This window comes from Vipera ursinii (assembly GCF_947247035.1).
Source record: "Vipera ursinii genome assembly, chromosome: 3".
Classification (NCBI taxonomy): domain Eukaryota; kingdom Metazoa; phylum Chordata; class Lepidosauria; order Squamata; family Viperidae; genus Vipera; species Vipera ursinii.
The window spans coordinates 15,735,320-15,761,997 of record NC_139516.1 but is presented as its reverse complement, the minus strand read 5'-3'; the positions used below and the strand labels follow the sequence as shown (position 1 = coordinate 15,761,997).

The 26,678-nt window shown below is 48.5% G+C and overlaps 1 protein-coding gene across 1 annotated transcript in view; it reads left to right on the top strand.

Annotated features, from left to right (window-relative positions):
* The window catches only part of RTF2 (replication termination factor 2), a 74,343-nt gene that overhangs the window by 18,266 nt on the left and 29,399 nt on the right, over positions 1-26,678 (top strand). The window lies entirely within an intron of this gene.

The following is a 26,678-nucleotide window of genomic DNA, read 5'->3' as shown; positions in this document are numbered from 1 at the left end:
CAGTGATGCCCTCGACGTGATGTCCCGTTGCCTGGAGGCGGTCCGGGTCTGGATGGGGAGGAACAGGCTTCAGCTCAACCCTGACAAGACTGAGTGGCTGTTCGTGCCGGCATCCCGGGAAATTCAGATTACTCCATCTCTTGCTATGGGGGGTAAGTTATTGCCCCCCGTAGATAGGGCGTGCAACTTGGGGGTCCTCCTAGATTCACAGCTGTCTTTATAAGATCATATAGGAGCTGTGACTAGGGGGGCCTTTGCCCAGGTTCGCCTGGTGCGCCAGTTGCGGCCCTATCTGAACTGGGATGCCTTGCATACAGTCACTCATGCGCTCGTGACCTCTCGTTTGGACTACTGTAATGCTCTCTACATGGGGCTGCCTTTGAAGACCACTCGGCTCCAACTGGTGCAGAATGCAGCCGCGCGAGTTGTGCTAGGAGTCTCCCGATACTCCCATGTTACACCTTTGCTCCGCGAGCTGCATTGGCTGCCAGTTGCCCTCCGGGTGAGATTCAAGGTGCTGGTAATGACCTACAAAGCCCTACATGGCATGGGTCCGGATTACCTATGGCAACACCTGCTGCCGGCGTCAACCTTCCTCCGTCCAATGCGCTCCCACAGAGTGGGCCTCCTCAGGGTGCCTCCGATCAGAGAATGTCGACTGGTGGCCCCCAGGGGGAAGGCGTTCTCTGTGGGCGCGCCAGACCTGTGGAACCGCTTGCCGGTTGAGCAACGGATGGTCCCCGAACTTCGCTCTTTCCGGTGGGATCTAAAAATCTATTTATTTGAGCAGTCCGGCCTGGTCTGATGGGTTTGGGGTTGGGTTTTTAATATGGTTTTAACTATTGTATATATCAGGCATAAATTATTTAATTGTTTTTTAACTTTTGTACTTTGTTTTTTAATATTTATTGCCCTGTACACCGCCCTGAGTCCTTCGGGAGAAGGGCGGTATAAAAATTTAATAAATAAATAAATTTATTAAAAAGAAAGAAAAACTGAAATATCACATTAGCAAAAGTATTCAGACCCTTCCCTCAGCACTTTGTTGAAGCACTTTGGCATCAGTTGCAGCCTTGAGTCTTTTGGGGTATGACGCAACAAGTTTCGCACACCTGGATTGGGGGATTTTCCTCCATTCTTCCTTGCAAATCCTCTCAAGCTCGCTCACTCAAGTTGGATAGCGACCGTTGGCAGGCAGCCAAGTTTCAGATCCCTCCAGAGATGTACAATAGGCTTCAAGTCAGGGTGCTGGCTGGGCCACTCTGGGCCATTCACAGAGTTGTCCCTAAGCCACTCCTGTGTTGTCTTGGCTGTGTGCTTGGGATCGTTGTCATGTTAGAAAACGAACCTTGGGCCCAGTCTGAGGTCCTGAGCGCTGTGGAAGAGGTTTTCATTGTGGATATCCCTGTACTTTGCTCCATTCAGCTTTCCCTCAACCCTGACCAAACTCCCAGTTCCTGCTGCTGAAAAACACCCCCATAGCATGATGCTGGCACCAAGGTCCCTTCTAGGCCTATGATTCTATGATTCAGTGTGGAGGGAGTATTTCCTGCTTGGCCTTGCAAAAAACAGGATTTCTTTGGTTCAGAGGAATGCTGACAAAGGTGTCAAATGAACACATTAATATATCTCCGAGCGGTGGCGCGCTCCAACCCTCCGGTTAGCGCCCTCTTACCCGGGGATGAGGGTGATCAGGCCCCTGAGCTCAGGTTGGTCTATTTTAACGCTAGATCCATAGTTAACAAAGCTCCCCTCATCCATGATCTGATCGAGGAGGAATGTGCGGATCTAGCGTGCATCACGGAAACTTGGTTGGGTTCGGAGGGAGGGGTGCCTCTCACCGAATTATGCCCGCCAGGTTTCCGGGTGCTGCACCAGCCACGGGCTCAGGGCAGGGGTGGTGGGGTGGCAGTGGTTATTCGGGAGACTTTGTGTCCCCGGGAGGCCACCATTGTCCAGATGGCCGGGAGTGAATCCCTCCTCTTGAGATGTGGTCCTCGGGTTCAGTTGGGCTTGTTGCTTACATACCTGGCGCCCAGCTGTGTGGCAACAGCCCTGCCTGAGCTGCTCGACACCCTCTCAGGGTTGGCGGTGGAGTTCCCCAGGCTTATAGTCCTGGGTGACTTCAACCTGCCATCACTGGGAGGGTCGTCGGAGTTAGCTCGGGAGTTCATGGCTTCCATGACAGCCATGGGCCTGACCCAGGTTATTGAGGGCCCAACTCATGAGGGGGATCATACTCTCGACCTGGTGTTCCTGTCTGGACAGTGGTTGGATGATCTGGGAGGGGGTTCTCCGTCCATCACCCCTCTGTCATGGTCAGATCATCACCTCCTGAGGCTGGTTTTCCGTAATGCACCCCCCGCCGCTGGGCGGCGGAACCGACCAGGTGGTTCCGCCCCAGGCGCCTAATGGACCCGGATCGGTTCCAGAGGGCGCTTGGGCCTATACCTATCACCCTTACCCACAGCCCAGTCGATGCTCTGGTGGAGGCCTGGGAAACGGCTGCCACCAGGGCACTCGACTGCGTTGTACCCATGCGACCTCTGACCCGGCGCAGATCCCGTTGGGCCCCATGGTTCTCTGTGGAGCTCCGGGAGATGAAGCGTCGGAGACGAGGTCTAGAGAGCGGTTGGAGATCCAGCCGATCCGAATCCGACCGATTGCAGTTAAGAACCTTTATAAGGTCTTATCTTGCGGCGATAAGGACGGCGAAGTCTAACTACTTTGCCGCCCTTGTCGCGTCCGCAGATAATCGCCCGGCCACCCTGTTTAGGGTGACTCGCTCCCTCCTTAACCAGGAGGTGAGAGAGGATCCCTTACAGGGACGAGCCGAGGAGTTTAGTCATCATCTGGCAGACAAAATCGCTCGGATCCGGACCGGCCTGGACTCTGACTGGGCAGAGTCTGATGTGGAGGAATCAGGCGGTCTTGAGCACGTTATCTGGACTGAGTTCAATCCTGTTTCCCCTGATGATGTGGACAGGATCATGGGGAGGCTGAGCACCACCACCTGTTTGTTGGATCCGTGCCCCTCCTGGCTAGCTTATGCGGCTCGGGAGGGAACACGAGGCTGGTTCCATGCAGTAATAACTGCTTCTTTGAAGGAGGGTGTCTTCCCTGCCGCCTTGAAAGAGGCGGTGGTGAGACCCCTTCTCAAGAAGCCTGCTTTGGACCCGGCTGCTTTAAACAACTATCGTCCAGTCTCCAACCTTCGCTTTCTGGCGAAGGTTGTTGAGAGTGTGGTGGCGCATCAGCTCCCTCTGGTCCTGGAGGAAACTGATTATCTGGACCCGTACCAATCGGGCTTCAGGCCCGGACACAGCACGGAGACGGCATTGGTCGCGCTGGTGAATGATCTCTGGAGGGCTAGGGACAGGGGTTGCTCCTCTGTCCTGGTCCTATTAGATCTCTCAGCGGCTTTCGATACCATCGACCATGGTATCCTGCTGCGGCGTCTCAGGGGGTTGGGAGTGGGAGGCACCGTTCTACGGTGGTTCTCCTCCTACCTCCAGGGCCGCTCACAGTCGGTGTTGACAGGAGGGCAGAGATCCGCCCCGAGGTCTCTCATTTGTGGAGTTCCTCAGGGTTCGGTCCTCTCGCCTCTCCTGTTCAACATCTATATGAAGCCGCTGGGCGAGATCATTCGTGGTTTTGGGGTCGGGTATCACCAGTACGCTGATGATACGCAACTTTTTCTTTCCACCCCGAACCAACCCAGTGATGCCCTCTCCGTGATGTCCCGGTGCCTGGAGGCGGTTCAGGTCTGGATGGGGAGAAACAGGCTTTGTCTCAATCCCGCCAAGACTGAGTGGCTGTGCATATCGGCATCTCGGGTTAACCAAGTTATTCCATCTCTAATGATGGGGGGTGAGGTGTTACCCCCCGTTGATAGGGCTCGCAACCTGGGCGTCCTCCTGGACTCACGGCTCAATTTTGAAGACCACATAGGAGCCCTGACCAGTGGGGGCTTTTGCCCAGGTTCGCCTGGTGCGCCAGTTGCGTCCCTATCTGGACCGAGATGCCCTACGCACAGTTACTCATGCGCTTGTGACCTCCCGTTTGGACTACTGTAACGCTCTCTACATGGGGCTGCCCTTGAAGACCACTCGGAGGCTTCAACTGGTGCAGAATGCGGCCGCGCGAGTTGTAATGGGGGTCTCCCGATACTCCCATGTAACACCTCTACTCCGCGAGCTGCATTGGCTTCCGGTTGCCCTCCGGGTGAAATTCAAGGTGCTGGTTATTACCTATAAAGCCCTACATGGCCTGGGTCTGGGCTATTTGAGGGAACACCTGCTGCCGGCATCAAACGCCCTTCGCCCAGTGCACTCCCACAGGGAGGGTCTGCTCAGGGTTCCGCCGGTGAGAGATTGCCGGCGGGTGACACCCAGGGATAGTGCCTTCTCAGTGGGAGCGCCTGCCCTCTGGAACCAGCTGCCGGTGGAGCTGAGGACTGCCCCCGACCTCCGATCATTCCGCCGGGGCCTGAAGACCTGGCTCTTTGAGCTCTCGGGCCCAGGCTGAGGAGAAAATTTTTAACTGGGGTTTTTAAGAGTACAGGGTTGATTTAATATTTTTTAACTTGGTTTTTAACTTTTGTATGTTTGATTTTTAATTCCCTGTAAACCGCCCTGAGTCCTCAGGGAAAGGGCGGTATATAAATGCAATAAAATAAATAAATAAATAAATATCAAATACCTGTAATTTCTTCAGGGTTTTTCCCCCCTCTCTGTTGAGATGAAAACAAACCACTATTTATCTACAAAAGTAAGACTTCTGGCATATTTGTAAGACCAATGTGTCCTACAGGAGTTGGTTGCTATGTTTCTGGCAGTTAATGTTTGTTTTTTATTAGCAATTAGCAGTCTTCCCTAAGTGTGCTCTCTCTTTGAAATCGTTATGGACATTTACTCAGCCCAATCTGAACTTGTTAAGGGGGGGAAAAAGCCACACTGAAATGAATTGCACACATTTTAGATATACTTCATTTCTGGGGTCTGATAGACCAGGAGTCTCCAACCCCCGGTCCGTGGACGAGTACCAGGCCATGGCATGCCAGCAACCGGGTTTCACAAACAAGGAAAGCCCCATCCGCAAGATACAGGCAGCACGCAAAACCATTCCCCTACGGTCCATGGAAAAACCTCTGTTCACAGAACCGGTCCCTGGTGCCCAAAAGGTTGGGGACCTCTGTGATACATAATACAAGTAGTCCTCGACTTACCACAGTTTGTTTAGTGACCGTTCATAGTTACAATGACACTGACACTGTTTTTCATACTTAGGACTGTTGTGGCAATTCCTGTAGTCACATGATCAAAATTCAGATGCTTGGCATCTGACTCATATTTATGACCATTGCAGTGTCCCAGGGTCATGTGATCGCCTTTTGCAACCTTCTAACATGCAAAGTCAATGGGGAAGCCCGATTCGCTTAATCATGTTACTAATGTAGCAACTGCAGTGATTCACTTAATAGGTGTGACAAGAAAGGTTGTAAAGTGGGGCAGAATTCACTTAATAAATGTCTCACTTAACCACAGAAATTTTGGGCCCAATGGTGATTATAAGTTGAGGACTACCAGTATTTATAGGCTGTATCTCCAATCTCTTTAGTCTCAGGGTTAAATTTAATTTTATTTCACTTTAGAATGTAGTTAGACATTGACTTTACTTACTAACCCTACTTGAAAGCTGCATTTAAAAACTCCGGTGCTTGGAATATTAGAGGATCAAGTGCTCTTGCTTTATTTATACCTGGGTATCGGCCACGGTGGGAGAGTGGCTGGACTTTTCCATCTGCAACCACATAGAGGTGGGAGCTCTATGGGTTTGCCTACCCAGAGGATATCTGGTCCACCCCCAGGAACGGAGCCTCTACCCGTTGTGAGAGAACGGGCTGCGGCCTGTCTTGGGGGCCACCCAACTGAGTGGCAGTGAAGTTGGGTGGATCCAGGCTTCTGTCATGTTCAATCCTCCCATGGACAACTAAGGGATGCCTATCCTGGACTGTTTGGACTTTTTATACTTATGCGGCAATATACGAGTACGCGTTTGTACGCCCTCAGGGGTGCCCCCCTCTCCTGGGTGCGACCTGCCTCCTTAAATGTTGATGACCTTGATGACGGGCCCGAGTTTTGGGTCTCTGAGAGATGGCTGGGCAGGGGCAGGGGCTATCCATGTAATTCTAGAAAGCCTCTGATTATTTTTTTATCCAAATTTTTTATAAGGTTAGGGAGCGGGGTGGGAGATAGCGGTGGTTTGGCTATGGGGGGTGGCCGATCTACCATGGTTCAGACCAGCCTTGGGTCTGATGGCACGGGGGGAGAACGGGGTGGCGTTGTCGCCGGGGCTCATGAGCGGGTCGTGGGATTATCAATTCCCACGACGGGGAAAGGCAGCAGGCGGATAGACAGGGGGCCGTATCGTTACCGGGAGGGCCGTCCCCGCTATTTGCAAGCGGTGAGGCGCTCCGACCCTCTGCTTCTTCCCCGAGGTTCCGGGAGCGAGGATGTGCAGCCTCCTGAGCTCCGGCTGGTGTACCTGAATGCCAGGTCCGTGGTTAATAAAGCTCCCCTCGTTAGGGATTTAGTTGAGGGTGAGCAGGCGGACCTGGCTTGCATCACGGAGACTTGGTTGGGCCCAGAGGGTGGGGTCCCTTTGGTTGACCTCTGCCCACCAGGCTTCCGGGTGCTGCACCGGCCAAGAGCTCAAGGTAGGGGTGGGGGAGTGGCGGTTATTATTAGGGAGACCTTATGTCCGCGGGAGACCACCGTTTCTCAGATAGTCGGGTGTGAGTCTCTCTTTGTGAGATTTGGTTCGGGGGCGCAGTTGGGTTTGCTGCTGACGTACATTTCGCCTAGTCGTACAGCGGCAGCCCTGCCCGAGCTGCTTGATATCCTCTCAGGGTTGGTGGTTGAGTTTCCCAAACTTATAGTTTTGGGAGACTTCAATCTACCATCCCTGGGAGGCTCATCTGAGCTAGCTCGGGAGTTCATGGCTTCCATGACGGCCATGGACCTGACGCAAGTAATTTCTGAACCAACTCATGAGGGAGGCCACACTCTTGACCTGATTTTTTTATCTAGACGGTGGTTGGATGATCTTGGTGGGGGCTCTCCATTTATTATGCCCCTGTCATGGACCGATCATCATCTCCTGCGGATGGTCTTCCGTTTTGCCACCCCCCGCCGTGGGGATACGGAACCAATTAGATGGTACCGCCCCAGACGCTTAATGGATCCTGATAGATTCCAAGCGGCGCTGGGGTCCCCACCTGCCTCCATTGCTCACAGCTCGGCGGATGCCTTAGTGGAAACCTGGGAAAGGGCAGCCACTGAGGCACTTGACCGGGTGGTACCCTTGCGGCCCCTGACCCGGCGCAGATCCCAGCGAGCTCCATGGTTCTCCGCGGAGCTCCGGGAGATGAAGCGTCGGAAACGGGGCCTAGAGAGCTGTTGGAGGTCGAGCCGATCCGAACCCGACCGGTTGCAGTTAAGAACCTATATTAGGTCTTATCTCGCAGCGATGAGGGTGGCGAGGTGTAATTACTTCTCTACCCTCATTGCGTCCGCAGATAATCGCCCGGCCGCCCTGTTTAGGGTGACTCGCTCGCTCCTTAATCAGGAGGTGAGGGAGGATCCCTTGCAGGGTCGTGCTGAGGAATTTAGTCAACATCTGTCGGATAAAATCGCTCGGATTCGGACCGGTTTGGACTCCAGCTGGGCAGAGTCAGGCGATCAGGACACGGACGGTCTTGTCAATGTTATCTGGGAAGAGTTTGATTCTGTGACCCCTGATGAAGTGGACAGGATTATGGGGAGGCTGAGCTCCTCCACATGTTTGTTGGATCCGTGCCCTTCCTGGCTGGTTTATGCAGCTAGGGAGAGGACACGAGGCTGGCTCCAGGCGGTTATATCTGCTTCTTTGAGTGAGGGTTATTTCCCCACCGTCTTGAAGGAGGCGGTGGTGAGACCTCTCCTCAAGAAGCCTGCCTTGGACCCAGCTATATTGAACAACTTTCGTCCAGTCTCCAACCTTCGCTTTCTTGCGAAGGTTGTTGAGAGTGTGGTGGCGCATCAGCTCCCTCTGGTCCTGGATGAAGCGGATTATCTGGACCCGTACCAATCGGGTTTCAGGCCCGGGTACAGCACGGAGACGGCATTGGTCGCTCTGGTGAATGATCTCTGGAGGGCTCGGGACAGGGGATATTCCTCTGTCCTAGTCCTATTAGACCTCTCGGCGGCTTTCGATACCATCGACCATGGTATCTTGCTGCGGCGTCTCAGGGGATTGGGAGTGGGAGGCACGGTTCTTCGGTGGTTCTCCTCCTATCTCCTGGGACGTTCGCAGTCGGTGTTGGCAGGGGGGCAGAGATCGGCCCCTAGGTCTCTCGTTTGTGGAGTTCCTCAGGGGTCGGTTCTCTCGCCTCTCCTGTTCAACATCTACATGAAACCGCTGGGTGAGATCATTCGTGGTTTTGGAGTTGGGTATCATCAATATGCCGATGATACCCAACTTTTCTTTTCGACCCCAAACCACCCCAGTGATGCCCTCGCTGTGATGTCCCGTTGCCTGGAGGCGGTTCGGGTCTGGATGGGGAGGAACAGACTTCAGCTCAACCCTGACAAGACTGAGTGGCTGTGCATTCCGGCATCCCGGGACATTCAAAATGTTCCATCTCTTTGTATGGGTGGTGAGCTTTTACCCCCCGTGGATAGGGCTCGCAACTTGGGAGTCCTCCTAGATTCACGGCTTACCCTAGAAGATCATGTAGTGGCCGTGACTAGGGGGGCTTTTGCCCAGGTTCGCCTGGTGCGCCAGTTGCGGCCCTATCTGGACCGGGATGCCCTGTGCACGGTCACTCATGCGCTCGTGACCTCTCGCCTTGACTACTGTAATGCTCTCTACATGGGGCTTCCCTTGAAGACCACTCGGAGGCTCCAACTGGTACAGAATGCGGCCGCGAGAGTTGTCTTGGGAGTTTCCCGGTACTCCCATGTTACACCTTTGCTCCGCGAGCTGCATTGGTTACCAGTTGTCTTCCGGGTGAGGTTCAAGGTCTTGGTTATGATCTTTAAGTCCCTACATGGCATGGGTCCGGGGTACCTCGGGGACCACCTGCTGCCGGCTTCAACTCCCCTCCGCCCTGTGCGTTCCCACAGAGAGGGCCTCCTCAGGGTGCCTCCGGTCAGGGAATGCCGACTGGCGGCCCCCAGGGGGAGAGCCTTCTCTGTGGGTGCCCCGGCTTTGTGGAACCAACTGCCGGTGGAGCTCCGGACGGCATCGGACCTCCGAACTTTCCGTCGTGGTCTGAAGACCCATTTGTTTGAATTGGCCGGTCTGGCCTGATGGGGGAGCTGGGTTTTAAATTGTCATTTTAGATTGTATTATTGTTTTTTTAATTGGGCACTGATTTAATCTTTGTTTTAACTTTTGTATAGTATTGTATTTTTATTTATATGCCCTGTGAACCGCCCTGAGTCCCCAGGGAGAAGGGCGGTATATAAATTAAATTAACATAACATAATTAACATAACATAACATTTATCACCTCTGTCTACACTGATGAGGATGTGGAGGAAGATCATTGTGTTCACTCAGTTTAGCACTGTTCTGACACATTCATATTAAGTTGTTTCACTCAGCTTGTGTTGTTTGCCTTGGATCCCCATTGTATTTTTTTTTATCATCATATCTGTGAATCTGAATCATATCATTGTTCCATGTGCCCCCCCCCGCTTAACCGTGCAAATGTTGCTTAATTGATACCAACTGAGGCTTCAATCAGGACTTTTGATTTTTCCAGACTGGTGATTTGGGGAAATAAATCAGTCTTGATTGCTTCATGGCTGTTATCCCACCAAAGAAACCCAAAAAACAACAAATTGCAATTTTGTTGATCCTGCGAGATATTTTAGGACCTTTGGTACCATCAACTACACAATCCCTCTGAGTTGTCTCCATGAGGTGGAGGTTGGAGGTGCTGCCCCACTTTGATTTGACTCCTAATTACAAAGATAATTTCAGATTATTGTGTCTCTTCATCCTGCCACAATGTGCTATTTAATGCTCTTTAATGTTTGTGTGAAGCAGCTGGGGTTGGTCTTCATTATGCTGAGGGCATCCAACTCTAATTTGCCATAAAATCTGAATCGTTTGAAGCTATCCATGCAGTGCCCATGCACTGAACTACTGTATTAACTGGGTGCAATGATTAGTTAGATCAGGGGTGTCAAACTCAATTTCATTGAGGGCTGCATCAGCATTGCGGTTGCCCTCGGGGGCCGGGTGGGCGTGGCCTACTGGGTGGGTGTGGCTGGAATGCATGTGGCCTACTGGGTGGGCATGGCCAGCTCTACATCGTTCGCGTCAAGGGTGCCTATGGGGGCCTGGGCAGGAGTGGGACAGATCTGAGGGTCTCTGGCAAAAGGAAGTGGGACCGGGACAAGTGCCAAGGCATGGTCCACTGGAGGAGCCTCATTATTCCTCTCAGGCTATGCGTGGGGCAGAGGGCTGGATGGTGGCACAGATTCCCAGCCCAGCCCTCAAGCGCCCACGGCACCAAGCCCAGCCCCACTTCCCCAAGGGGGCACCCAGCTGCACTTTTTTTTAAAAAATCCCATTTATATCCTGCCCTTCTCCGAAGACTCAGGGCGGCTTACAATCTAAAACACAATGTGCTTAGCAATAGCCTTCATTCTATGTATATGCCTGCTTATTAGGGCTTTCACACACACACACCCCAAGCGGCATTATTACAAAGTCAGCTTATTGCCCCCAACAATCTGGGTCCTCATTTTACCTACCTCGGAAGGATGGAAGGCTGAGTCAACCTTGAGCCTGGTGGGATGCGAACCTGCACTAATTGCAGGCAGCTGGTGTTACTTAAGGAGGCATTAGCCCACTGCCTCCACCAAGGCACTTACCTCCTCTTCGAGGCTGGTGCTGCTGTGCTTGTTCTCCTTAGCGAGGTTGCTCATGATGGGTACGAGGGCAAAGTCAAGAAGGAGGCTCACTCCCTCTCCATGTGAGGAGACCTGGCTTTGTATCCAAAGCTTCCTTAGCAATAGGATGGGAGACCCTCCCAGGATAGGCAAGGGGCAAGGGGATGGTGAAAGGGCATTAGGGCAGGACTAAGGCAGGACTTCCCTCAGACCCTCCCTCTCCTTCCTTCCTTCCTTCCTTAGAACAGAGTGGTGGGAAAATAATTTGAGATGAGGGAGGGAATAAAACAGGCAAGAAACGCAGCTGGGGAAGTGTCATCCTTTGTGAGGAATGAAGAAATGCACCATCACCTGGAAGTGGCCAGCACATGGCGCTTGCCTACTTCACATATCCGGCTTGGTGAGCTCTGGGGAAGGAGATGCCATGAGCAGCGTGAGAGTTGATGTTATCTGGGCAATGCTGCCCAGCCCCCAGTCTGCCTGGTTTTGGCAGGCAGTGGGGCGCTGTCCTCACAGTGCCGAGAGGCTGAGCCGGGTGGCACGAATCTGAAGAGAAGCGCAACGCTGCCCAGCCCCTAGCCTGCCCAAACTAGGCAGGGCCATGTGCTGGCCACTTCCAGACGGTGCATTTCTTCATTCCGCACAAAGGGTGATACCTCCCCAGGGTGTACCCAGGGGGCAGTGCCGACGTGGCAGAGACCAGTCCCTTGCTGTTTCCAGATGGCCTTGTGGAGCTAAGCCTCAATGTATTTCAGCATAGATGACCACCATGAAATTGTACACTAGCTCCTGGCCAGCCTGGGCCCGGGGCCAAGACAGCGGGGGCCGTTCCCTCACTGTTTCCAGGGTGGCTTCGCTGGCCACAAGAAACCACTTTGCAGGCCTGATCCGGCCCCCGGGCCTTGTGTTTGACATGTCTGAGTTAGATGAAGGCTAATAAGTTATGATTAAATTCTGCCACCACACAGCCTGTGTGTTTCCTGGCTCCTGCTGCAGTGAACATACAACACTGATTTTTCAGGCCTTCCACTGGCTACCCATTGGCTTCTCTATGCAAGAAACAGACTTTACAAGATTTCCTGCAGTTCTGTGTTGTCAGGAAGGGCGTCAGGGCTAGTAAACATTCAGCTCCATCCAGTCATCCTTCCTCTATTCCAAACTAAGGCATTACACGGTCGGTTGTTAAAAGGGAGGGGGGTTTTTTTGGTGCTGTTGTAACAGAATCTTGAAAACGTGATAGCATCTTCCCTCTTCCCCGTTATACCTTGGTGGAGCAGTGGGCTGATGCCTCCTTAAGTAACACCAGCTGCCTGCAATTAGTGCAGGTTCGCATCCCACCAGGCTCAAGGTTGACTCAGCCTTCCATCCTTCCGAGGTAGGTAAAATGAGGGCCCAGATTGTTTGGGGCAATAAGCTGACTTTGTAATAATGCCGCTTGGGTGTGTGTGTGAAAGCCCTAACAAGCAGGCATATACATAGAATGAAGGCTACTGCTAAGCTTGTAAGCCGCCCTGAGTCTTCGGAGAAGGGCGGGATATAAATGGAATTAAAATAAATACATAAAAATAAATACCGAACTGAGTTAAGGCAGAGACAGTTCCTAAAATGTTCTTTCTGTCCCAGGCTTAAATCACATTTCTGCTAACTTCCTCTGCTTATCTTCTCCACGATTCTTTCACTGATTCCTCATGATTTCTCAGCTTCAGTTAGTTCAGAATGCAGCAGCCAGAACAGTTTTGTGCAAGCTTAGACTTGTGCGTGTGTCACCTCTTCTGTGGGAGCCGCGCTGGCTGCCAATCTGCTGCTGGGTACAAGTCAGGTTATTTAAAGGACTGCCTCTCCCCTGTTTCATTTACTCAGCCCACCAGGTTGCGAAGGCAGGATATGCTACAGGTGCCATCAGTCAGGGATAGCCATCTAGTGGGATCATTAAAAAGGGGGGGCTTCTTGGTGGTGGCCCCTTCTTTATGGAACCTCATTCCCTCTGAATTATGGCTGGCTCTCAGCCTGTTCCTTTTCCCAAAGGCCCTAAAAATGCGGTTTTGTCAGGAGGCCGGGGACCACGAATGGAGGTGGAGCTGATCAAGTGGTTGATTTGATTGCGTTGTTGCTGCCATGGGTGTGTGCTTTTTTTTTTAAACGGGTTTTATTACATGGTGGGCTTTTAAAAATTTTGTAAGCCCCATGGAATCACCCACGTATGAGTTGGGCAGCTATACAAATCTGTTTAATAAACAAGTAGATAATTAATTCTCTACAAATAGAAGATGCTTGTTTTGACTTATAGATTTCTTTATGGTGGGGTGCCTGGATATCTTCGGGACCGCCTGCTCCCGTCAGTCAGCATCAGCCTGACCCATTACAGGGGTCCTCAACCTTGGTAACTTTAAGACTTGGGGACTTCAACTCCCAGAATTCCTCAGCCAGCTCAATTCTGTGAGTTGAAGTCCCCAAGTCTTAAAGTTGCCAAGATTGAGGACTCCTGACCTATTAGAACAGCCGAGGAGGAGACAACTAATTGTCCCACATTGCAAGAGGTTTGGGGGCCCTGAAGTGAGAAGGTGCAGCTTTTATATGAGAGAGCCGATGTTTTGGACCAAACTCCTGGCAGAGATCACATTCCTCCCCCCACCCTTTTTTTTTTGCTGGCTTTCCAGAAAATATTAAGCACTGTATTATTTCAGAGGCCTTTAAGTTTATATTTGACGCTATCTTGTTTTTATACTTTTATACTTTTCATTTTACGATATTTATGTTGAGTGTTTCATGCGGTGTTTGGAGCCGTCTTTCCGTTCACGCTTTGGATGCAAAATGCAACAGCCAGGTTGCTGAGCAACTGCATTTTTTAATATACCTTCTGAAGCAACTGTGCCAGCTTTCAGTTTTATTATTAACCTTATTATTAACCTTTAAAAAATAATCTAGATTAAAATATCTAGTAAACTGTTTATCTCATTGTCAAACTGCCTGGTTCAGAGAGGTTCTAATGAATTGTGGAGTATTAATTTTGTGGCTGTTTGCATTGAATTTCCTTAATAGAATAACAGAAGGGACCTTGGAGGTTGTTTAATTTCAACCCCCTTCTCAAACAGGAGAGCCTATACCTTTTCAGGCAAATGACTGTCCGGTCTCATCTTATAACTTAGGGAAAGGAATATAGAAATGCCTTTAGTAAATAAATGAGCTGTCTGCTCATAAACATTTACAAATAATATCTCTCCATAATTATAGAGTCTGTTCCTTACTTCCTCTTCTTGTGTACTGCCTCTGTTCATTCTGTGTTATATATAAAACATTTTATCAAAAAGTATTTGAGATGGTATTCCACAACCCTCCCAATAGAACAAAAAAGAATCTTTATCACACTGTAAATGAGGAGTGTTGACATGTGAAAAATTTCAGGCATGGTGACTGTGGCATGGCACTTTTAATGATAGAATGACAGGTTGATAATTGTGTATTATAAGTAGCAGGGATGCGGTGGCTCAGTGGGTTAGGATGCTGAGCTTGTCGATCAGATGGTCGGCAGTTTGGCGGGTCAAATCCCGAGTGCCCCGTAACAGAGTTAGCGCCTGTTACTCGTCCCAGCTTCTGCCAACCTAGCCATTCGAAAGCACGTAAAAATGCAAGTAGAAAAATAGGGACCACTATGGTGGGAAGGTAACAGCATTCCGTGCGCCTTTGGCGTCTAGTCATGCCGGCCACATGATCACGGAGACGTCCTCGGACAAGGGCTGGCTCTTCGGCTTTGAAACGGAGATGAGCACCGGCCCCTAGAGTTGGAAACGACTAGCACGCATGTGCGGGGGAACCTTTACCTTTTATTATAAGCAGCAAATATTTTCACCTCTAGACTCCCGTGCAGAATAGTGTGCAGTTTTCAAATATTACACAATCTTTGTTCTGAATTTTACTTCTTCATATGAACTGGGTGCTTGCTTAGCAAAGGCAAAATTGTAGTCTGTCCAGCTGGGTTTACTGAGGACAAGAAGACCTAAATCTGCTTTGCTTTGAAAGTAGAATTTCTGTGCAATCTTCCTTGTGCGGAGAATACAAACAGTAATGTTCTAAATATTCTATTTATGTCAGCAATATGTTCTGTAAACACGACTGGTCTCTATTTACCGTATATACTTGAGTATAAGCCGAATTTTTCAGCCCACTTTTTGGGCTGAAAAAATCCACTTTGGCTTATACTCCAGTGAACAAAAAAAAAGAGGACTTGCGCGCGGCCGAGGCTTCGGTGCTTCCCTCCAGAGGAAGAAGGCGCTGGATGCGGCCGGCTCCGTGGGGAAGGGGGAGCGGCAGCAGGGGCGACGGAAAAGCCGCAAAAACGGTAGGAGAGATGCTGACTGGCGGCGGCCTCGGAGGAGGGGGAGGAGGGAGGGAAGGGTGACCGGGCGGGGGAGGGGGGGTGAGCCAGAAAGAAAAGGGAAACTCATCCTGCAGAGCGGTTGCGAAAAGAGGGAGGAGATAAGCCAGCCCGGTACCTGGATCCGCTTCCTGTGTCTCCTCCGCTCTGCCATGATGTCCCCGTTTTGGTCTCCTGGTGACGTGGGGCTGAGCTGGAAAAGGGGGAGGGGGAGACCGAGGGAGGGAGGGAGGAAGAGAGAGAGAGAGACTGAGCCAGCGTCAGCCAGCGGGCTCACGAGGGGCAGCAACCTCGCGAGAGGCCGCGCGCAAGCCATTAGGACGCGCGTGAGCCCTTGGGGAGGCAGGGCGGTAGCGTAGTCTGGCCGCTGGGCTTCCTTTCCCTCTTGTCCGCATCGCTGCAAGGAATTGCGTTGTTTGGGGACGGCGACGCTCGCCCATTCACACGCTGTCCAAACGCTGGTCATTTGCTGCGGGGCTCCCGCTTGGAAGGGAAGGGAAGGGAAGATTTGTGAGGGGAAGATGCCCTATCGGGGTGGACATAAGGATCCTCCTCCTGAAAAATGTTACCCCAAGTATTCAAGCCAGTCTGTCCCAATAACCTGGGAAGCCTTTCCAAATCCCAGGTTGGTTGTAGTCAGGGTGACCTTCGCGCATCTGGAAGGCACCGAGAGAGCGTTTTTTGTTGAATTGGAGCCATGGGCTAGTCGTGGTTAAGGCACTTGTAGGCGAAGCAAATCACAAAAGCCCCCAAATCCTTCTAAATGCAGCCCACGGGCGAGCTTCCCAAGTTGTTTTAATTTAGTTTGCACGTGGCAATAGAAATAAGCTTTTTTCCTCCTCAGCGGATCGGTGCGGTGAAGAGGCTGGGCTTCCTTCGGGGGGCCTTTCATTCCTGTACAAGGGTGAAGGGGAACTCTCTGCTTTTGTGTGTGTGTGTGTGTGTGTGTCCCATCTGCAAAGCTGCCGAGGAAGGAGAAGCGGGATACTGGTTGGGTGGAGGAGGCAGTGGCGGCGGCGGAGGCGGCCGCAGCACCGGCAGCCTTCTTAGCACCGGCAGAGACGGAGGAGGAGGAGGAGGCGGCGGCAGCAGCCAAGCGGGAGGAGTCGTGATCCCTCGCTTCTGCTTTCCCCCCCCAGCCCGGGAAGCCTCCTTCTCCCCCACCCCATCCCTCCCCCCCAGCCCGGACCCCCTCCTCTCCCGGCCTTTTCCCCGGCGCGCACCTCCCCAAACGTCGGCAGGTCTCCCGTTCGCCCGCCGCCCCGCTTTCCTTCCTGAATTTTGCGCTTCCTTACCCAACTCCAAACTTTCTCTAGCGCCCCTGTGCTTTAGGAGGGGGAACCAAAGGCGGAGCCGTTTCTCTCTGCCCCCCCCGCTTTTGCCGCTCCCCCACCCAACCAGTATCCCGCTTCTCCTTCCTCGGCAGCTTTGCAGATGGGCCACACACACACACACACACGCACACACAAAAGCGGCAAAAGCGGGGGGGAGAGAGAAACGCCTTGTTCTCTCGTCTCAGCGGAGACTTGTTTCGGGGGATCCAGCCTCTGTCACCCCCTTCTCTCAGCTGGGCAGCTGAGAGAAGGGGGCGACAGAGGCTGGATCCCCCGAAAGAAGTCTTCGTCGCTGAGAGAATGGGCGGCAAGCTTCCCCGCCCCATACTTCGCGGAGCGCTCCAACGCCTTGTTCTCTCGTCTCAGCGGAGACTTGTTTCAGGGGATCCAGCCTCTGTCACCCCCTTCTCTCAACTGGGCAGCTGAGAGAAAGGGGCGGCAGAAGCTGCATCCCCCGAAACAAGTCTTCGCCGAGAAAATGGGCGCTGAGATTTTCTCAGTGAAGACTCACCTTCTCCCGTTCACCTTCAGCAGCTCCGCAAGGCCCGTCCAGTGCCCTGCTAGCAGAGCTTGACAAATGCAAAAGCTGCTTTGGTTAAACACTGGAAGGTTTAGTGATTAACCCACCCCAACCCACCCGGTCTTCTTGCTGTTTCTCCCCATCCTCACTCCTACCCACAGGGGCTCTCTGCCTCTTCTACTACTTCTTTTTCTTTCTTTCTTTTTTGCTGAGGTGTGCGTCTCTCTCTCTCTCTCTCTCTCTCTCTCTCTCTCTCTCTCTCTCCCTCCCTCCCTCCCTCCCTCCCTCCCTCCCTCCCTCCCTCCCTTCCTCCACACACACACATTCTTCGGTAAAGAGATTCACTCGATCCATGGTTTCAAGGTTGGGGTAGAGAAATCCCGGTTTGTTTCAAGAAACCGGGGTGGTTTATGAGCCTATAGATTTTAGACTTTGCATCTTGTTTTGCTTCCTCGGTTCCCACGAAGCCCGAAACTCTTTCCCCCCCCTCTGGTTTCTGCCCAACTGTCAACTCGTGGTCAAACAAACAAACAAACAGAAAGCCCTTGCCTCTGGTTCCTGAGGAAAGAAAAAGTTGAGGCGAGAAGTGGAGAACATTCCCTTCTTCGTTGAAAGCTGAAAGCAAACGCGCTGCAAAATTCGTTCATCCTCTCTCTCTCTCTCTCTCTCTCTCTCTCTCTCTCTCTCTCTCTCTCTCTCTCTCTCCCTCCCTCCCTCCCTCCCTCCCTCCCTCCCTCCCTCCACACACACACACATTCTTCGGTAAAGAGATTCACTCGATCCATGGTTTCAAGGTTGGGGTAGAGAAATCCCGGTTTGTTTCAAGAAACCGGGGTGGTTTATGAGCCTATAGATTTTAGACTTTGCATCTTGTTTTGCTTCCTCGGTTCCCACGAAGCCCGAAACTCTTTTTTCCCCCCCTCTGGTTTCTGCCCAACTGTCAACTCGTGGTAAAACAAACAAACAAACAGAAAGCCCTTGCCTCTGGTTCCTGAGGAAAGAAAAAGTTGAGGCGAGAAGTGGAGAACATTCCCTTCTTCGTTGAAAGCTGAAAGCAAACGCGCTGCAAAATTCGTTCATCCTCATCCCCTCTCTCTCTCTCTCTCTCTCTCTCTCTCTCTCTCTCTCTCTCTCTCTCTCTCTCTCTCTCTCTCTCTCGTGTGTTATCTCGAACCAGATGGGATGGCAAAGTCAAATGCAAATGGGGATCTTGCAGATCTTGCCCTGCCTTTCCCCCCACGGTTACCTTCTGTTCTTGATGAGCTCACGAGTGCTCAAGGACAAAATAGGGCAGGGCAGAGCCGGCAGTTAAAAATAGGATGCAGATAAAAGGAAAGGTAAGGAGGGGTTCAGGTTGAGAGGAGAGGCTGCGTAGCCTTAGTGTAACTCCTGTTTGGGCTGACTGGGTTGCCTCCGATGGGCTCTGACAGTGGAACAGAATGGAATAGAAAATATGGAATGGATTGGAACAGAATGTAGAACAGAACAGAACAGAATAGAATAGAATAGAATAGAATAGAATAGAATAGAATAGAATAGAATAGAATAGAAATATAGAAAGTGAATAGAATAGAATAGAATAGAATAGAATAGAATAGAATAGAATAGAATAGAATAGAATAGAATAGAATAGAATAGAAATATAGAAAGTGAATGGAATAGAATAGAATAGAATAGAATAGAAATATAGAAAGTGAATAGAATAGAATAGAATAGAATGGAGAATGGTAATAAGAATAGAATAGAATAGAATAGAATAGAATAGAATAGAATAGAATAGAATAGAATAGAATAGAATAGAAATATAGAAAGTGAATAGAATAGAATAGAATAGAATAGAATAGAATAGAATAGAATAGAATAGAGAATGGTAATAATCGAATCGAATCGAATAGAATAGAATAGAATAGAATAGAATAGAAATATAGAAAGTGAATAGAATAGAATAGAATAGAATAGAATAGAATAGAATAGAAATATAGAAAGTGAATGGAATAGAATAGAATAGAATAGAAATATAGAAAGTGAATAGAATAGAATAGAATAGAAATATAGAAAGTGAATAGAATAGAATAGAATAGAATAGAATAGAATAGAATAGAATAGAATAGAATAGAAATATAGAAAGTGAATGGAATAGAATAGAATAGAAATATAGAAAGTGAATGGAATAGAATAGAATAGAATAGAATAGAATAGAATAGAATAGAATAGAAATATAGAAAGTGAATAGAATAGAATAGAATAGAATAGAATAGAAATATAGAAAGTGAATGGAATAGAATAGAATAGAATAGAAATATAGAAAGTGAATAGAATAGAATAGAATAGAATAGAATAGAATAGAATAGAATAGAATAGAGCTGGAAGGGACCTTGGAGGTCTTCTAGTCCAGCCCCTTGCTCAAGCAGGAGGACCTATACCAGTGGTGGTGAACCTATGGCACGCCTGCCAGAGGTGGCACTCAGAGCCCTCTCTGTTGGCACGTGCGCCACCACCGCTGCCAGCAGCAGGTCCTTGTCGGTTGGTGGACTGGAAGAAAAGGGAGGGGGAAGCATTTTACATGCGTGCATGCGCGCACGGGGCCACGAGCAGGCACATGCTGCAAAGGGGGCGGGGCTAGTGCCTGCGTGATACTCACTAGCCCAGCCCCGTTCTCACGTGGTGCGGTGCCTTGTATCTGCACCCTGCGGCGCGGCGGTTGGCGTTTTTGTGCCTTGCTGTACAGTGGCCCATTTTTTGCTCCCCCTTTTTTTGTGCCAGAGGCGGCACTCATTGGCGCCTCCCTGTCCCCTCCCCCGAGGGCACCAGAATGCCGATGCTGCCTTGGCACTTTGTGATAAACAAGTGGGTTTTGGCTTGCGGTTTGGGCACTCGGTCTCTAAAAGTTTCGCCACCACTGACCGATACCATCTCAGACAGGTGAATGTCCAGTCTCTTCTTAAAAACCTCCAGTGATGGAGCACTCTTGATTTCTGGTGGCAAGCTGTTCCACTGGGCAGCTGAGAGAAAGGGGCGGCAGAAGCTGCATCCCCCAAAAGAAGTCTTCGCCGAGAAAATGGGCGCTGAGACGCCTCATTCTCTCGCTCAGCGGAGACCTCTTTCGCGAGATCCAGCCTCTGCCGTGCTGCACCGAGAGAACAGCAAGCCGCCCCATTCTCTCGGCGGAACACTCCACCGCCCCATTCTCTCGGCGGCTTGCCACCCCGTTCTCTCATCTCAGCAGAGACGTCTTTCGGGGGATCCAGCCTCCAGCTGCTGCATTTCCCAGCCTCGGCTTATACTCGAGTCAATAACTTTTTCCAGTGTTTGGGGGTAAAATTGGGGGAGTCGGCTTATACTCAAGTATATACAGTAATCAGAAACAAATGCCTGCTAGGCAACACAATGCTCTATGTATATTTTGGAGGTAAATTTCTATTAAACGTCAGTCCATTGTGGGCGATGTGCCCTTTGTAAACCCAAACTATTAGTAGATAATAGTAATGTTGACATACCACATATGAATAATTAATTGCTGCAAATTCATTTCTATCAAAGGAACAATATAAATTTGATAAATAAATAAAGCAAGCTAAGAGTTATGCATTGAGGAAAACTGTCACAATTTTTTTAACCAAAATCAACTTACTTTGATTTGAGAAAATCGTAGAAAACTGTGTTATTGTGTGCAATATATCCTGAGGGTTAATTCTATCATCTGGCCATTCCTCTCCCTTAGTATATTAAGGACAAATATAGTGGTTGGAAAAAAAAGGGATGCGGTGGCTCAGTGGGTTAGGACGCTGAGCTTGTCGATCAGAAGGTCGGCAGTTTGGTGGGTTGTATTCCGAGTGCCGCGTAACAGAGTGAGTGCCTGTTACTCGTCCCAGCTTCTGCCAATCTAGCAGTTCGAAAGCACGTAAAAATGCAAGTAGAAAAATAGGGACCACTACGGTGGGAAGGTAACAGCGTTCCGTGCGCCTTTGGCGTCTAGTCATGCAGAGACGTCCTCTTTGGCTTTGAAACAGAGATGAGCATCTTCCCCTAGAGTTGGAAATGACTAACACGCATGTGCGGGGGAACCTTTACCTTTACCTTTACCTTATAGTGGTTGAACTCTATGCAATGAACTTACTTTGATTTGGGAAAATAGTAGTAAACTGTTATTGTATATGAAATATCCTGAGGGTTAATTGCATCATCTACCATTCCTCTCCCCTAGTACATTAAGGATAAATATAGCTGCTGAACTCCAAATTAGGCAATTTGGGAGGAGAATTGGTAATCAGGGTTTATCCTGGAAACACATTGTTAGCTTGAAAGTAACTAAACAACATCTCTAATTGTTGAACTTTACCCAGAGACGTTGGTAGGCATAATGAAAAGTACTAATGATTTTTAAAATACACTTTACCATTACAAACTGCTAATTTAAAAGCATGACCATTTGCTTTGGAGGAAGAAAATAAACAGTGCCCCTCATCCTGATTAATATTTCCCTATTCCTCTAATGTTTCTGTTTCTTTTATTTCCTTTATTCTAAATTCTTGGTCTTGAAAACTAAACATCATCTATTCTTTTTCACGATCTACCTCAAGAAAACCTGCATCATGTGGTATTTTCTTGAAAAGCATGGTGATATCAAAAGCATTGCTGACATTTTATGGTATATTAATACGAACATTACTTCAAAGTTACTGTTACGCTTCAGAAGAGTTCTCCACTGCAATATCAGCTTTCATCCAGTTTTTGTAACATAAACCCAGTGGATAAATCATTGCCATCCATTGTTTTTCATGAAGAAAATCCTTCTAAATATATGTCTACAGTTCCAGGATGCGTGGAAGTATATGATTTATGCTTAAAAAACCGTAGCTATTTTCCTTTTGAAACATCTGACTGTCGTTTATTTGGGCTTAGTTTCTCACATAAATAATGGAACAAATGACCAATAATAAGGTTAGAGATTATTTAAAATAAGCACAACTTCTAAAGAAAATACTCATAGCTGTGGGAAAATGTTTAATGATTCATGGCCTTTTGACTAAGCCAGAGATCATGGCAATGGAAGGTTGCATCAACTTTTCACTGCTGATGAACTGTTTTACTGTACTCTAGGCAAGGCACTTCCCCACCTTTCTTGTAATGAGATATTTTCAAGCTGTGAATGAACCCTATTGAAAAGATACAATGCTGTGCCCAGCTATAAAAGTAGGGTAAGCTTCGTTACCGGTAACACAGTGTGGAAAGTATGAAGAACGATTCTTCTATACTTGGCAAGAAGGAGCTTCTATTGAATTGCAAAATAATACCCTTCCTTCAACATAAATAAAGGAAGGAAAGAACAATTAGATTCAGCTGAATGCCTCGCTATCCATTTCAGCCTGGATGCAAAAAGAGGCCACATTTTTCCCTTCTTAATCTGGCTGATACTGCTTTAATGTCTGTATTGCTTTGATTAAGGGTTGGTCTACATCTGGGATGGGCAATGTGAAGAGGCACGTTGGCTCAGTGGCTTAATGACGAGGGAGATGGTCTCAGCTCTGGCAGTTTGAGCCGTAGCTCTGTGTAGCGGAGTGAGCTCCCATCCCTCCCCTCAGCTTCAGCCCACCTTACAGTTCGAAGGCATGTTTTGTGCCAGTCAATACAACAGGTACCACTTCAATGGAGAGACAAGCTGGTGCTCTGTGCAGGCAGTCGGATTCTTGACGACGGCTCTGAACTTCCCCAGTGGCGCTGCCCGCTTGCGAGGAAGCTCCAGGAAGGGAAGGGGGCCTTGGGTGACGCTGCAGGAAGGACCCCACCAATGTACAATGCCAGCTTGCCCTTCTGTGGCCCACCTTGGGAAGTGCGCATGAGTTTCCTATAACAGGGCTGGTACCTTGGCAAGTCAAACTACTACTCTGCAAACGCATTGTGGTCTCCTGGCTCCTGTAACGGCGCCCTACAGTCTAATCATCATCATTATCATCAGTGGCTTATTTTCTGCTACTTCCAAGACTTGATTCATCCACACAGGCAGTCCTTGACTTACGATCACACTTGGGGGCCGTAATTTCCATTCCTAAGTAAAGTGGTTAAGTCAGCTGGGCCTGATTTTATGACCTTTTTTGCCATGGTTGTTAGGCAAATCACTGCCGTCATTTTGGCTTCCCCCCTGGACTTTGCTTGTTAGACTAAGCCTGCTGGGAAGGTAGCAAATGACAGCCATGCGACCCCCGGGACACTGTAGCCATCATGAATACATGCCAGTTACCAAATGCCTGACCATGGGGATGCTGCGATGGTCGTAATTGTGAGGACTGATTGAAATCACCTTTTTCAGTGCTGTTGTAACTTAGGTCGCTAAATGAGCGGTTGCAGGTTGGGGACTAGTGTAAACTGAAATCACCATCCTCAATGGTAGAGCTCATCATAGTTTGGTCTACATAACTAGGCTGAAATTTGCAAAGAAAGAATATTGAAAGGAAAGAATTGAAAACAACTGATTTACAAGAGCATGCCTGTCCCAAAAGTGCTTCCCCCCCCCCAAAAAAAAAGGCAACTGGAATTCCTGGTGTTTTTCTTTGAAAACATTTTGCTGCTTCAGTTCTAAGTCAGTTCAAAGTTCAATCGCCTTTTTTTGGTGGGGGTGGAGGGGAAAGCACCTTTGGGATAACAGTGACCTGGATGATTGAGAATCTCTATATAGTCATGCCTCTTTGCCTGTGTAACAGATTTGGCTATGGCAAAAAAAAAAACAATTAAGATGAGTTAAATAGGGATTGGTTGCATGGCAAAGCAAGAATTAGTAAAATCAATGGCCAATGTAAAATAAATGTACTGATGTGTTTACTCATGCAGAGAGAATGAACGAGGGTTGATTGATAAAAATAAGTGTTTTATTATTTATTTATATAGTTATATAGCAGCCCAAGGCGACACACATACCTAATACTCCTTCCTACTTGGATTTACTCTCGTTTTCTTCAGAAGCACAAGGAAGTTCCACAGCGTTCTTTTTGTTTTTGCTTACCATACATCTTTGAGGTAGTTTGGAGTAAGCAAACTAGTCCAGTGAGCATCTGTAGCAGAAGAAGACCAGAGCCTGGTTCTCCTCCTCTCTCCTCCCCCCCCCAAAGTCATAGTCCTTAGACCATTTCATCATGCTGGCTCATTCTATTCTTTCCCTTGGGAAAAACAGAAAACTGAGAAAGGCATGACTGTAAGAAGCTAATGAGATCTTCAGTTCAAAGTTTAAAGGCAATGTATGAAGTAGTGTGTGGACAGAATAGAAGATGGAACGGTTTTGCAAACATAAAAAAGTTATGGAGCTGTGTTGGTGATTAGAATGCAGTATTGCAGGTTAATTCTGCCCGCTGCCAGGAGTTTGATCCTGATCTGCCAAAGGTTGACTCAGCTTTCCAGCCTTCCGAGGTCGGTAAAATGAGGACCCAGATTGTTGGGGGCAATATGCTGACTCTGTAAAATCGCTTAGAGAAGGCTGTAAAGCACTGTGAAGTGGTATATATGTCATTGCTATTGCTATGGAGGATAGTGTTGGGTTATACTATTAGTTAGATTTTCTTTCTTTCTCCAGTCAGTGCCTTTAATTTCCATTGCAAAACATTTCTTAATCCTTTTTTTCCTGTGCTTTCCATATTTTGAAAGTGAATAATGAGATCATTGTGTATATATGGGTCAAATCCATCTGAAGCCATTACAATCATTGTGAAACTATTGATTTCCCCCCCCTCCCTTTAAGAACTCAGTGGAGATGAACCCAACCCAGCTTTTCTAGAATTAAAATAAACTGTCATTTCAGAAATTGCAGTAAGTACAAATGGGAGGAGGTAGACTTTCAGGTGTCCTATCTGCGCACTTTTGATTAATTAGAGCTTTATGTCTTTTCATTGTGCTTGGAAATTAATGAAAGTCCAGTTGGCTAAGTACAGTGTTTTTAAAGTGCAAATCAAATTGTTCTCTGACTATCCCATTTATTGCTTTTTTTAGGTACAAGAGCCCATTTTACTGGTGTAACCAAATCACATTGGAGCAGTTACATACACTTTCTGTGTTCTTGGGGAAAGAGAAATACTTTGCCCTTCATTGTTAAGATACACACCAGTCCAGTGGCACCTTACTTAGCTAAACCTGTGTACATCTAAATGGCTGGATCTTTGTTAAACAAATCAGAGACGGAGAACGTTAAAGATTCAGCTCATCTGCTTAAGAAATCTGCAAAGAATTTTTCTTTAGAAGTGTAATTCGCAGGGGAGATGCCACACCTTCATTAAATTATTTTTTTGTAAGTTTTATTTGGCCGACGGGCATTCAGTAGGGTCTCTTCTAAAAAATCCAAGTTAAATTTGTAAAAAGTACTGACATAGAATCAAATATAAACCATGATATGGAGTATTTTTTTTCAGACTGCAGCTCCCCACCACCACCACCACTTGGATCAAAATAGTTGTATAGCAATAGGATTTACCTTTATATACCGGCCCATGGCACTTTACAGCACTCCTCTGGCTAGTTTACAATGCAGTGCATTATTTGCATATTGCCCCGAACAATCAGGGTCCTCAATTTACCGACTTCGGAAGACTGGAAGGCTGAGTCAACCTTGAGCTGGTGGTATGTTGTTTTTTTGTTGGTAAAGCTAGTAGCTATCACACTTCTGGATACAGCTGAGCCTGGAATTTTGGTCATTGTGGGCATGAAGCAGATCACCAGGTGACCTGACTCAACTTTAGGAGTGCAGGGCAGTGAAAGCGGCTGGGTGGGCATGAGTGACTGTTTTGCACCCTTGAAGTCTCCTGGGCATTTGGAGCTTCATATGGGGCAGCTGCTTTATGCCCCATGGTGCAGTTTCCTGAGTGTTCAGTCCTGGGCAACCTGGCTGCTTTGTGCTGCACTGTGGAAAACTTCCCTGACATTTAAGGGCATTGGGGGATGTGGGGGGGAGGAATGGCAGATGGGAGGAATCGTAGCATCTTTGCCGCCAGTCATAAATTCTGGCAAGCTGCCAAGCAGCCAAACTTTGGTCATGTGTCCAGTAAATTAATAATATACAGTATATTTTCATTAATACTGTTCTGCGGATAAGCTTTCAGTTCAGGAGATATAGATTCAAATGAAATCTTGAACTGTTGATGTATAAAGACTTAGTTGAGTGCCATATATACTTTTATTTTTGTCTTCCTAATTTATCTTTATCTATCTATCTATCTATCTATCTATCTATCTATCTATCTATCTATCTATCTATCTATGTTTTTAAATGTTTGTTAAGCATTCAGAATACACTTGCTTAGTCCAGACATGGGACAAATCTTATTTCCTGTTTCAGCCTAGCCCAAGGCTATCTCTCTCTCTCTGTGTTAGCTGAGAAGCAAGGAAGATATGCATTAAATGTTTGTTAAGCAGTCAGAATACACAAGAGAGCCTGTGGCCTAGGGGTTAAAACAACTGCTTAAGATGCAGTCGGCCCAGGTTCGAATCTCAGGAGGGTATGGCTGACTGATGAGAACAAATAAGTT